At 44.8% G+C, this 12,167-nt stretch overlaps 1 long non-coding RNA gene across 2 annotated transcripts; it reads right to left on the reverse strand.

Moving 5' to 3' along the window:
* Window positions 1-1,500: 1,500 nt before the first annotated feature.
* On the reverse strand, window positions 1,501-8,568 carry LOC134136284 (uncharacterized). 2 transcript variants are annotated; one of them, XR_009957473.1, is made up of 5 exons: window positions 8,399-8,568; window positions 7,012-7,102; window positions 5,871-6,048; window positions 4,431-4,600; window positions 1,501-2,109 (listed from the first exon to the last, which is right to left on the reverse strand). It is a non-coding gene; the product is annotated as an uncharacterized LOC134136284 (long non-coding RNA). The 2 variants fall into 2 exon arrangements; XR_009957474.1 differs by lacking the exon at window positions 4,431-4,600.
* Between the last annotated feature and the right edge of the window lie 3,599 nt (window positions 8,569-12,167).

Raw genomic sequence — 12,167 nt, forward strand, 5'->3', positions numbered from 1 at the left:
ACCGGGACCTGCATCAGAGAGCACAAAGTGTGTGTAGATAAAACAAGCAAAAATACAAAAAAAGATGTAGGCAAGCACACCCTTTGAGAACAGACATGTGTTGTGTTTTAGTATTCCTTCTGCCGCCATCCTCAATCAGAGACAAATCAATATAGTGTCAAAACTGTCAGGCTCAACAAAATAAATAAACACTAAACCAAAAATGTGGATGTGGCATTCTTTTTCCTTGCTTCTTTGCAAGATGATATTTGCGCAAAAGAATGAGGCTTCTGGCTCTGAGGTGTAAAGAGAAAATACAGAATGATGTGACCTGTGGCAAAACCCTGAAAGCTGACAAGCTGTTTCTCCATTCAGTGCCCAAGTGTACCTGTTCTGCTGTGGTAGATCATCTTTCTTTATCCAATGTACCAGCCCCTGCTGCATGGCTGTACATTCCCCGGGGACCAGACTGCTTTCAAATTGGTGCGAGTCAGCACATACTGGCTAGTCCTGTCGGTATGGGTCTAGGCAGGCAAGATGGAGCAGCACAGGCTTCAGCAGAAGCTGCTCAGGGACCTGGAGAACTCACCATGTTTGTGAGCTGGGGCTGAAGTCCTTGCTGCTGTGCATATGCTGTGATTGCTCCCTGCCTGACCTCGCTAGGCTGCAGCTCGCTCAAAGTATGCCAGCCATGCTGATTGTAATGTGGAGATCACTGTATGCGAGCCAGAGGAGAAAATAGCTGGGCAGATGGTGCTATATTAAGGAGAGTGTCTCAGAATTGTCTGCTGGGATTCTCCGGGGGCAAGGGCCTGCCTTGGCCTCACTTGCTCTCTGCCTTCCGCTGCACCTCCTCATTTTCTGCCCCTCTCTCCCTTATAGATCCTCCCTTGTTTAGAAAGCTACAGGATAATGGAGGACCCAGAGGGTCCTACCTCCATCAGGAGTTTGGAGGAAGTTGAAACCTGGGTGTACAAATCCCGGGCCCCCATCTGTGTTCAGACAAGCGTGAGGCACCTCTGCTCCTGTGCCCCTAGTGCCAGCTCTCTGCTCTACCGCAGGTCTCCAGGCAGGTCTCGAAGCAGCAGTTCTCTGCAGGGATGGGCTGGCACAGGCAAGGGAGGGCCTCTTAATCTTCCTTGTCAGCAATCAGCTTTCTTCTCTTCAGACCTCATGGGAGCAGGACTTGCAGCAGCATGTTTTTCTTCCTTCTCTCCCAGCCTCAGCTCTTCTCCTTCCTCCCCCCAACAATTCCCAGTCAGTACCAGTTCTGCCAGTTATCTGTGCCTCCCACCCAGCTCTCCCCTGTAGTTCCCAGCTAAGCTCCACTGAACAGGGCAGCAAGAAGGGATGAGAGGGGAGGACAGTGACAAGACACAGCTGCTGGCTGCTCCTTTAACAGCTCGGAGAGTGGCCCCTAGTGACCACTAGCAGAGCGGGCTAGGCAAGGACCGCTGCGTGGCAGGATGAAGGGCACTCTGCATCCTTTCGGGAGGTCAGTGTACACTCCCTGGGGTCACCGTTTGTAAACAAGCAAGATTCATCTAGTACAGAAAACAAATGGGAGAAGAAAAAGCTTAGGTTGATGCAACTGAGGTGCTTGAAGATTTATAATTTTGCATTATCACCCTTAAGCCTTTTTTTGGTGGCACTAAATCACTAGTGTTTCCTAGGGCAGGGAAGACACAAAGATGCTGGTTGGAGGTACTTTTCCCCCAGGTCTGCTGTCATATAGGGCCCTAAGTTGGGTTCCTTCTCCTGCCCTTTGGACATCCTAGTGGATGTTCTAAGAAGGCAGCTGGAGATGTGTGGAGTGGTCATCCTCTTTTATCAGTGCAGACATCTGGCATTCAGGGGCCTCCGAAAGGAAAGGCATTGCCTGGTCAGATGTGATAGCAGCTCTGCTGTGGTGTTTCTGGGCTGTGGCTGGGATCTGTAGCAGGTCACTACACAAAACCGGCCTTCAGAGAAGCCCTGGAGCTGTTCTGGATTATGGTATTTAGGATACGGATGTCCAGGAACTAAGGTGTACAGAGAGAAGGTTGGCTTCTTTCACCACTTGAGCACAGAGTGTGAAAGGATCAAAGATGGAAATACCGGGATTCTTTGAGACAGGTGTCGACAAGGATCCTGGAAGAGAAAAAAGCATAGCAATAATATAAGAATGATACAGTGACTCAGAGAAACTACAAAAGGCATGTGGGACAGTCGTCCTGATTTGCTCTTTATGACGCACGTCATGCTTAGCTCTACTGTTTTAAGAATTACCCTGTAAATGACTTTCATGACATTCCTTGTCCATACAGACTTTTCACATTTTTTTTTCTGTATTAAACACTGACAGGCCTTTAAGCATTCAATTGTCAGAGAAAAAAGAACTTTGATTTTTCTGGCTCCTGAATATTTCGAAGTCCTGTCCACAACATCACCCAAGATAATTTTTTTGAGTGTTAGTTGTTTAAATACGATGCTTTTGAGGCGGCTTCAAATATGATGCATCTGGGACTTCTTCATAGCACTGTTGCCAGGGGGTATTTTGCACTAACATTTTGTGGCCCTTTCTGTAGGGCCCAGTTTCCTATTCCAAATAATTTTGAACCCACTATAATGCAGTGGCTGGTAAAAGGGCAAGTGAAATCCCTGTTGCAGGATGTTAAGTGTCCGTGTTTGAGAAAGGGAAATACTTGTTCTATTGTAAAAAGCAATGTGACCTGCCGTCTATACAATGCCGTGCGGTTATGGTCATTTGTGTTCAAAAAAGTTTGATTCACGCTGGAACAGGTGCAAAGAAAGGCTGCAGGGAGGATTAGGGTGCTGGAGAGCCGATGTGATAAAAGTAGACTAAAACAGCTTGGCTTATTTAGTCCAGCACCATGAAGGCAGAGGGAGGGATATGGTTGCTCTCTATAAATATATCCTGGAGGTTAATGCTAAGGAGGAAGAGGAGCTATTTAAGTTAAAGGACAATGCTGACACAAAAGCAAATAACAAACTTGCCATGCATGAACTGAGATGGGAAGCTAGGTAAACGTTAGGCGTTGCAAAACAGACCTCCGCTCGCGCAGGTGAGGGGAGTTGAGCAGGTTACGAGGGAGACCATACAGTGGCAGAGAGCGAGGGTGGACACAGCAGCCATGCGTGCTTACGGTCCCTGTGGCCGGGAGACGGCAGCCCGACCCTTCCCAAAGCGCTGGCGCAGGGCCGTGCCACGGGGACGCGGAGCGGGCTGGGAGCATAGCGTCAGCGCGAGGTTTCCCCGTGACGATTTTGGATTGGGGGGTTGCAGGGGTCGGGGCATGCGGGTGGCTCCACAGGGCTTGCAGGCAGCCCCGCACTAGCGGGAACAGCAGCAGCATGTGGTCACGGGTGGCCAGGCTGAGCTGTCCCAGCGGAGCGGTGCACATTGTGTTCCCGGCGCAAGGCGACATCAGCCTCTGGATTTAGCCCACCGTCGAGGAGATCTCGCTGGGTGCGGCTGTCGCCTGAAATCGCTCGTATCATGTTATGCTTCAAATCTCTGACTCGCACTTCAGATCTCGCTGCCTAAAAATGTTGGCAATGTGGTGAGACAAATAAGTTGCTCTTGGTGATCAGAGCCGAGTCTCTGCTGGCTTCCCAATCCTGTTTTATTTCCACTCTATGTCATATGCTCATAGTGTCAAAGAAACTTCTTAGGGTTTGCATGCCTGGATCAACTAGGATGGAGAAGAGCAGCCTATCGCATTTCTACAAGGGATTTTGTCTCCTACCAGCACTGCAGCCAGCAGAGGAAGAAGCAGTTGAACTCACCTTTCATCTCCAGGAAAGCACTATTGCTTACTTTTGGGGCAATCTGTTAATACCGTATGCTGAACACATCACATCTTCAGCAGCCACAGTGTCATTTTGAGAATGAGATCACATAAAGCAACGGACATCAGACCTAAGTGGCATGGTCAGCTTTTACTGCTTCTTGCAAAACAAAATATCAGGGTCAGAAGTATCCCAACCTATGTGTCACAGGACTTCCCCCCCCTCTATTTTCATTACATGGGGCTGAGGGCAAACCACAGAATGAATATTTCACTAGGGACTTCCACTGAGCTGTTAAATGAGGATGTTTGCCAGAGATCTAATTCTTACATCTCCAGGAGAATAGCTGGGCAGGATGGTAGATGGCTCATTCAAGATGAGACATTACAACAATTTTATTCCTGGCGTAGGATTGTATGTGGCTGTATTGCCTGTGGGTAGGTGCTTGGCTAACAGTTGCTTCTTTAATGAGAGTTTTTTTTGTTTTTTTAATACCTCTTCTTTTGCCTTGCCCTATGAGTTTTGCTTGTCCGGACATCCTGTATCAAGAAAGGGCTCTTTTAATGCATGTGTTAGATACCTACTGCCCTCTAATGGCTGCCCGTATCTGCAAGCATTGTGACAGCACAGTATTTGTTAGTTCAATGAAAAAAATCCACCTAGCTCAGAGTTTTTCCCAGCAATTTCATAGCACGAGACAAATCTCTGTAGAGGGAGACTGGAGGAATCCATTCATACTCTTTGTGATATGATGTGCCTCTTTCTGTTCACATAGCGCATATGTCATCTTTTGCTTCTTCCTTCTGCTGCTTCACATCTTGCTGAAATCCTGTTAGGAAAGTACTTGCCTTTTCTAACTGCATTAGATGCAGTTTAGGGGACAGACAAAAGAAAAGAACAATGCATCCCTTGAACCTCATCAGCTTTCTGCAGACCACAGGAGACCTGCAGACCACAGTCTGAGAGACACTGGACTTGCTAAACACTTAAAGGGAATTCAGACAACTCTATTTGTAAAACACTTTAGTGTGGTAATGGACACACATAAGGTGAACTTCTGCTAGTTTACTACCAGACATGTAATAATGTCTGTTCTGTTCTGAGAAAGCTATCAGTGCCCTGCCTGACTTGTTGACTTAGAGGGATTACGTTTCTTCCCAAGTGGAGACCATGTAGTTTACTGTTGAATGGCTTGCTGCTGCTTATCTATGGGTAAGATACAGTGTGTTGCTCCCTCAGGAGAATTTTCTCAAACAGAATGGGTTCTCTAGAAAGCCCAGTACTCGTCACATGTTGTTAAGTCCCTTTGGTTTTCTCCACACACACAAAAAAAAAAAAAAAAATCTTGAAGGCTCCCTGGAGATACACTGCTTCTACTGCTGAGGCATAAGGGAAGAAGTAAAATATCTGGAAGGAATTTTGCAGATGAGTTAATGATCAGTGGAGTATGAAGAATGGTACTGACACAGCCAGCATCTCTCTGCCAAGGAATCTAGCATCCTACTGAGGAATGGAGGTCATAAGTGACAGGGGAAAATGAAAGATGAACTGCAGTTAAGCAGACAAACAAGTACTCTGAGAGCTATTGGAGGAAAATTCCAGGGGCTGGAGCCTAACTTCATTCATAGCTTTATCACTATTTGACTTAACTAATTTTGCTAATTTTGATAACCATCTCAATGAGAATGCAGGATCAGGACTGTTACTGTTTCATCCCAGTTAGCCAACCTTGGAGACAGTCTAAAGAAAACAGCAATGCTGTGCTCTTTGATGTTTCGTTTTTGAGTATCCAGCCCTGGAAAGAACAATTTAGAGCTGTATTTATAAAATGCGTTTTAAATCTGAGTCTGTACATTTTGGAAGGTGCGGGATGAATGCTTGGTCTCATTCAAATCAGTGGGAGTTTTGCCATGATTTGCATGGGGCCAAGATTTCATCCTTGTTTATATAGTTTTGCAGCCAGGCTGAAAAACTATTAGGATGCCTAGGCCAGAAACAGAAATCTAGAATCTGAACATACGTATTTTCACTAGTGCAAACACTTGGGGTAAAAATGCTAGGAAAGTCACAAGTAAATTGAATGAGTGTAGAAATCATACATTTTGCTGATAGTATTTTGGATGGCATTTTGTGCACAGCACCTCCCATCTTGCTGTCTGGACTGAGAATGATGTGCAACAGCTCAATGTGCAGAAAGCTGCAATTCTGACGTGGAGTCATGTGCATAGCCTTCACCTGGGAATGCTGGGTAGCTTTTTAAGATCAGATAATCACCAGCTGTAAGACAAGCAGAAGTCAGAACATACTTAGTAAGCAATGTTCCTGACTAGTGTAGGCAGCAGTTGGTTTAACAGCAACCTGCATTTGGTAGCCAAGGCGCTATGGGATATGCTTGAATCAGGTTTGGGCATGCACCAGATGAAAAAACTGCTCTGTTAAAAGGGCTGCGTTTTCTAAGTTGTGCCATTATAGGTCAGTGCAACACATTGAATGGGGAACCACATGTGAGAAGCATTTCTAGGTCAGATGTCTGTAACCGTGAACTGGCACCCACTGGGTTTTCAGGTGGTCTTGCTATATCTAGTAGCACTCATCAGCTTCTAAATTCCCCAGTCTCTGTCTGCAGAGCAAAGAGCATGTGCAGCTGTTCATTTCATTTGACAAATTCTGTACTTCATATTCCAGAATACAGGTCAACATACTTAAAATTTCTATTTTGGGAGAACAGCAAAACCAAAAAGTTGCACTATAATTTTTACTCCAGAAGTTGCACTGATTTAAAAATGGTTACATCTGTGCAGCTTTTTCTTGTAAAACACCAGGATGCAATGTGGCAGACAAATGAATCTGATTACCCACACAGGTCTGCAGCACTTTAAAGCAGTGGTATGATTTTAAGATGACTTAGTTTAATATTATTTCAACTAAGCCTAACACCTTGGATTGGGGAAGTTTCACTGGTATAATCAAGGGCTGTACTGGGTTATTAGAACAGGCACCTCTTGAGGTAGAGATTTAAGCTAAAAATAAGTCACTCAGTCCAAGTGTCCACATAAGGTTGTGCTATGCTACACAGCTTATCTGGTAGCAGTGACTTCAGAGGTACTACGTTGAAGTACGCAAGAAGAAAATTTTGTCCTGGGTTCTGTTCTCAGAATCTCATGTAGGCCCCAGAAACATGTAAAGCTGGCACTTGCACTTGTTTGGTACAATTCTGCCCCTTCATTCCACAGAATTTACCTCAGATGAGTGAGAATCCAGTCAAGTACAGACTAATCCCAATCCTCCTGAACGTGATGGCTGAAGAGTTGCTGGACTGGATCGTACAGGGCTTATTCCAAAAAAAAAAAAAAAAAAAAAAAAAAAAAAAAAAAAAAAAAAAAAAAAAAAAAAAAAAAAAAAAAAAAAAAGTCAGTCCTGCTGACATAGGTTGGATTTTTGCCTGAAGGAGACCTACAAGGTTTTACACTCCAAACAGAACCAATTTGCCTTCCTGCCTTAGTCAGGACCCACCAGAGAGGACTTTGTCCAATCTTGCTTAGATCCTGGTCACTATAATAAGGAGGATGCAAAGAGGGCAAAGGAGCAGCTGACAGGTCTGCCCCTGCCCCTACCAGTGCAAAAGGGATGGGTGAGATATCCCTGCTGTTGTTCAGCTGTTGGTTAACAGAAGAAGCTGTTTTCTATTTGGGCTTGCACTGGTTGAGCAGCCCTGTCTGCAGCTGTATCGTGTTACACACTGTTATGCAATGCCGCCATCCTCTCTTGCAAACAATGACAGGAGCAACCTAAATCATGAAACAGAAGGACTATAATTAAAGAAGGGAAAGTGCTTATTTTGCATTCAGATACCCACAGCCAATTCAGATTAGCTGAACTAGCAAATCACTTGGCATAGGCTTAATGAGGATAACGTTTGCACTGGACTAAGTGCTGGTTGTTTTAGCCCACTGTCAGCCAAGATGGAGTAGTGTAACTTGACTAATACTGTCAGGTTCAGGTCTTGGACACTTCTCTTTCCTCTTGACAGGCAGTAGGATTTACACCTTGAACAGGACCCTTGCAATCAAAGATTCTGCTTCAGGTTTCACGACCACTAGCACCCAGGGGAGCTCAAGCTAGGATGATGCTTCAGGTCCATTTCTTATGGGTGGGCATTTGCAGAGCTGCAAATCTGACAGTATCTTCTGACACTGGCAGGTCTAGCTCTGTGCCCAAGATTTCCATGCTGGGCTTACCCTCTTCAGGCTGTTTGGCAGTTTCATGCATCCATGCAGCTTGCTGCTACAGCTGGCTGTGAAAAGTGGAAGCCCTCCACCAGGAATTCTAATTTAGCTTGTGACTGTGCAAAACCCCTTAACACTGTGCACATGGAAAGTGTTCCTCATCTCTCCTACTCTTTCCCTTCCCCCTCATTCTTAAAAAAAAAGCCATACAATTTTAAAGATCTGATATTTCTTTCAGATTTTTCTTGCCGGAGGTCTTCTTTGGGAAACCCAGATTAGTAGCTTACCCAGGCATTAATGGAACAGCAGCTGTTTAATGTTAAACAAAGAGAGATTTTCTTCCAACTGATTCTAGATATTGAGTTAAATAAGAATTAATTAAAAATAAAGGCCCTGCTTACCTTTTAACTTGTAACTCTTACCCTGATGCAAATCTCCACAGGATTTAGTTGAGTTTTCTGATTTGTACCACAGTCATCAGGACCCTAAAAATTCTAAGTAGGCTGAAAAATGTGATTTTTTTTGGTTACTGTCTTGGGACTATGAAACCATATACCTACAGGAGCTTCAGTTGACCCTAGAGTTGTTTACTGAGGGAGGAAAATAGCCTAAGTTTAAAATGTAAAATAGGGGGAAGATGAATCAGCACTTTTTGATGTTGGCTGCTCCACCCTTCTGTTCTAACCATGTTTTTTTTTCCTTTTCTCCTGCTTTAATCGTTCTCTGCATGTAGTTACAATTACTTTACACATCACCAGATGCCAGAAATGATACAGGCTACACTGTCCGAATATCAGTGACACCCACATCTTGTTAATTTATATTGGACGTGAAGATAATTACCCATGGCTTTGGATAAGTAGGTCAAAAATTTTAGTTTATGGAGAGTTCAGCAAAATATCGATGATAAAACACTGTAGCATCTGTACTGCTGGTTGTATAGTGAACATGTTCTTCTCCTGTTGTTCTCCAGACCCCTGTATTATCCCTTCCCACAGCCATTCCATCAGAGCCAAAAGCTTATCTGTCTAAAGAGTAGGCAACTCCGCAAATAGGAAGATGTTGCATGATATTGAATAACAGCTCTGCTTCCCCCTATGCAAGCAATTTTCCACAGTTTATCCCTCATTCTTTTACCTTGCTCTCACAGGGGAAAGTTCAGGCATTTCAGCCTTGAAAATGGCTCTTTGGCACGCAGTTAGCTAGATTTGAGGCACAGATGGTTATTTTGCATTGTTAAGGTTCGGGGCTTTGTTTACCAAGAGGATCCAATATCATATTTTGCTGACTGCAGTATCAGTCCAACATGAAATGGTGCTGCTGCAGCAAGCTCCTTTTCTAGCCCAGAAGCACTCAAAGCTTCCTCCCACCCCCACTTCCCATCAAAGTCCTACATTAGAGCTCTTCTTTAACCTGTCCTGAGTTTTAGGCCCCTCACTTCTCTGCTCCAGGCCCCAGGACAAGAGTCACAAAACCTCTAAGCCAACACAGCCTGACTCCTACTTTGCCACAGGCTTTGGGTGGGAACTGTATGCTAACAAGCCCTTAACTGCATCTGCATGTAGACTCCTCCTCCCACAGCTTAGCCCAGTTCACAGCCCTCATTCCACCATGTGCCTGCCTGTATAGCAAATAACCAGCCTAAGATGTCCACGGAGAAAAGCTTATCTAGCTCTGGGACCATTTCAAGGCTATAAGACCCAGCAGAGGCTGGACAGGAGGCTAGTCTGTGGAGGCAAGGGAGGAATTGCAAGGTGGATTTAACAGAGCTAACTAGTGCTCCTTTGCTATTAGGGCTATTTCAGGTTGTTTGTCTTTGGTCAAGCAATGAGACAGCAGCTGGTTCAACCCACCATTTTCATTACAGCCCCATCTAGCCAGGAAATAGAGTTTGAGCTTAGTTTCACAGGCTGGTCCTCACTTTTCCTTTAGGCAGGATGCAGGTGGGAGGCAAGTAGTGCTCCTAGTTTCTGCTTTCTCCCCTGTAGTAGGATAAGGGAGAAGTTGAGCTGATGTTCTGCCTGCCTACAGGATCAGGCGCTTCTCTCTCTGCTTGGTGCTTCTCTGACTCTGCAGGTATTGTTGTCAGGCTAACTTGAAAAAACATGCATTGTTCATTTTTGCTTTTCTAAGCATGGACTTAAGTTCATATGCAATCATTCTTTCTGTTGCTTTAAAAAATAAAAGCTGCTTTAGGAATATTTAGGCTTAGGCTGATGCTTCCCACATCTGACTTTGATCCTCTGTGATGCTGCATAGGCAGCAGCAGCTACTTAGTGTACACAAGGAAGGCTTTTTAGCAGCTGCTGGTGTCACCCCTGTGAAGATTCTGGGAAAAGCATTTCTATGGATTGCAGTGCCTTGTTGGATGGAGAAGCAGTTATGTATTTGATACTTCTCCCAAAGTCATGCATTTACAAAGTTGCATGCTAATACCAAATGCTTAGTAATTTAAGAAGAAGGAATTGTATGTTATGCTGGTGTATTCTTCTTTCTCCCCCATGTCTTCCCTTCCCTTCCTCTAGGTTACAAGTCCCTTTTCTATTTTAACTCTACACTGTCAAAATATGTTTGAAGTGGGTTATTCCGTTTTTCAGTCTTCAGTGACTTCAGTAAAGCTGAAAGAGTCAACTCTTTGCTTGTTGAGGTCTGTCCTTTCTCTTTTTTTTTTTTTTTTTTTTTTTTTTTTTGAGTCAAATTTATGGTTGCCTCTCCACAGAGTATGAAAGTTTCTCTTGTTATTATTTTAAGTACACAATGTAACTGCCGTGGTGTCCCACTTCCTGGATGACATTGGCAACCTTATGTGTGGCTACTGATATTTCAAGAGAACCATCTTATACAGGCTGTCTGTGTTTGGCTAAATTTAGTAAGCCATGGATCAAGTGGCAAGCATGTTCCACCCTGAAACCTATTTTAGGTAGGAACTCAGTACAGGCATCAAGAGGTTAAAAAGTTGTGTGGGAGAAGAGGAGAGAAAAAAAAAAAAAAAAAAGACAAGAAGCAAAATATTTTGCAAGAATTGTTGCTATGTTCTAAGCTTCAGCTCTTGAACACTGAGGCTCTGAATCACGTTCACTGGGGAAACAGCTGCAGCTGTTTAAGATGCTACTGCTCCTCAGCTGTTTGTTATCCTCTTTTTGCAGGCTGGGGTCTTAGCACAAACCTTCTTTCTTAGCAGTTTAAGCTTAACGGACTGGCCTCTAGTGTGAAGCAGATAAGACACGGGCATGTATTCCTTTCTGCTAACTTTGTTGTGGAGCATGGTAGTCCCTGCAAGAGGGCTGGGGTGGGTACTGATGCTATAAGCAGGCACAGCGAGTTTCTGTAATGGGTTTGTAAGGGCTGCATTTATGCGTACTGTATGCCTGAGAGAATCAGCCATACCCTGGCGTCCTGAATCATGAAATATATTCTAGAGTTCAATTGCAACTGGATTAGTTGAAATTGCTTTTGAAATTTGACTTGGCTAAATCGTAGAGAAAGCCTGGTGTGGACACACTGGTCTGTAATTAATTGATGAACATTAACCAGATAAAAACCAGTTGTCAGCTCACGTAAGTGCATTCATATGGGTTTGTGCAGGTTTAGCCAAACAGTTTAAACTCTGTTTTGATTCAGCCACTTCTAGACCCGGTTTATTACCTTCTATAAAAGTGTATGTTAGCAAAAAGGAGGTGCAATGTCCTCCCAAAGAGAGGCGTACCACCGTGTGCCCATCTTCCTCCTGCTGCGGGGGGCTGTCCTGGGACAGAAGATGCAAAGCAGACTGCCTCCCTGGGACTGCTGCCAGCAGCTGACTCAAGGCAAAGTATCTCAGGGACGGACTGTAAAGGATAAGAGCAGCCGCACCCGGGCTGGTTAAATAGCACACCTGGTGCTGTCTGCTGCCGCAGCAATTGGGCAAGAGAGTAGTGTTTGCTGGCATAACCCCTTGCCAGTGTGCCTGCAGTTCACTTGGGCCTTTGCTGCAAGCAGAGCTCATATGGCTTTGAGGTCTCACGTTGCCCCAGCATGCACAGGTGGGGAGAGCTGGGCGCCTGGCACAGTTTGCTCCTTTCCCTGCTGGAGAGGGGGAATGGAAGAGGATGAAACTAGGCTGGGGGCAGCTGAGTCATAGGCTGGTTCTTGTTCTACTCTTGGGGCAATGTGCTACTTCATATCTGAGCT

The sequence above is a fragment of the Rhea pennata genome, chromosome 2, assembly GCF_028389875.1.
Source record: "Rhea pennata isolate bPtePen1 chromosome 2, bPtePen1.pri, whole genome shotgun sequence".
NCBI lineage: Eukaryota > Metazoa > Chordata > Aves > Rheiformes > Rheidae > Rhea > Rhea pennata.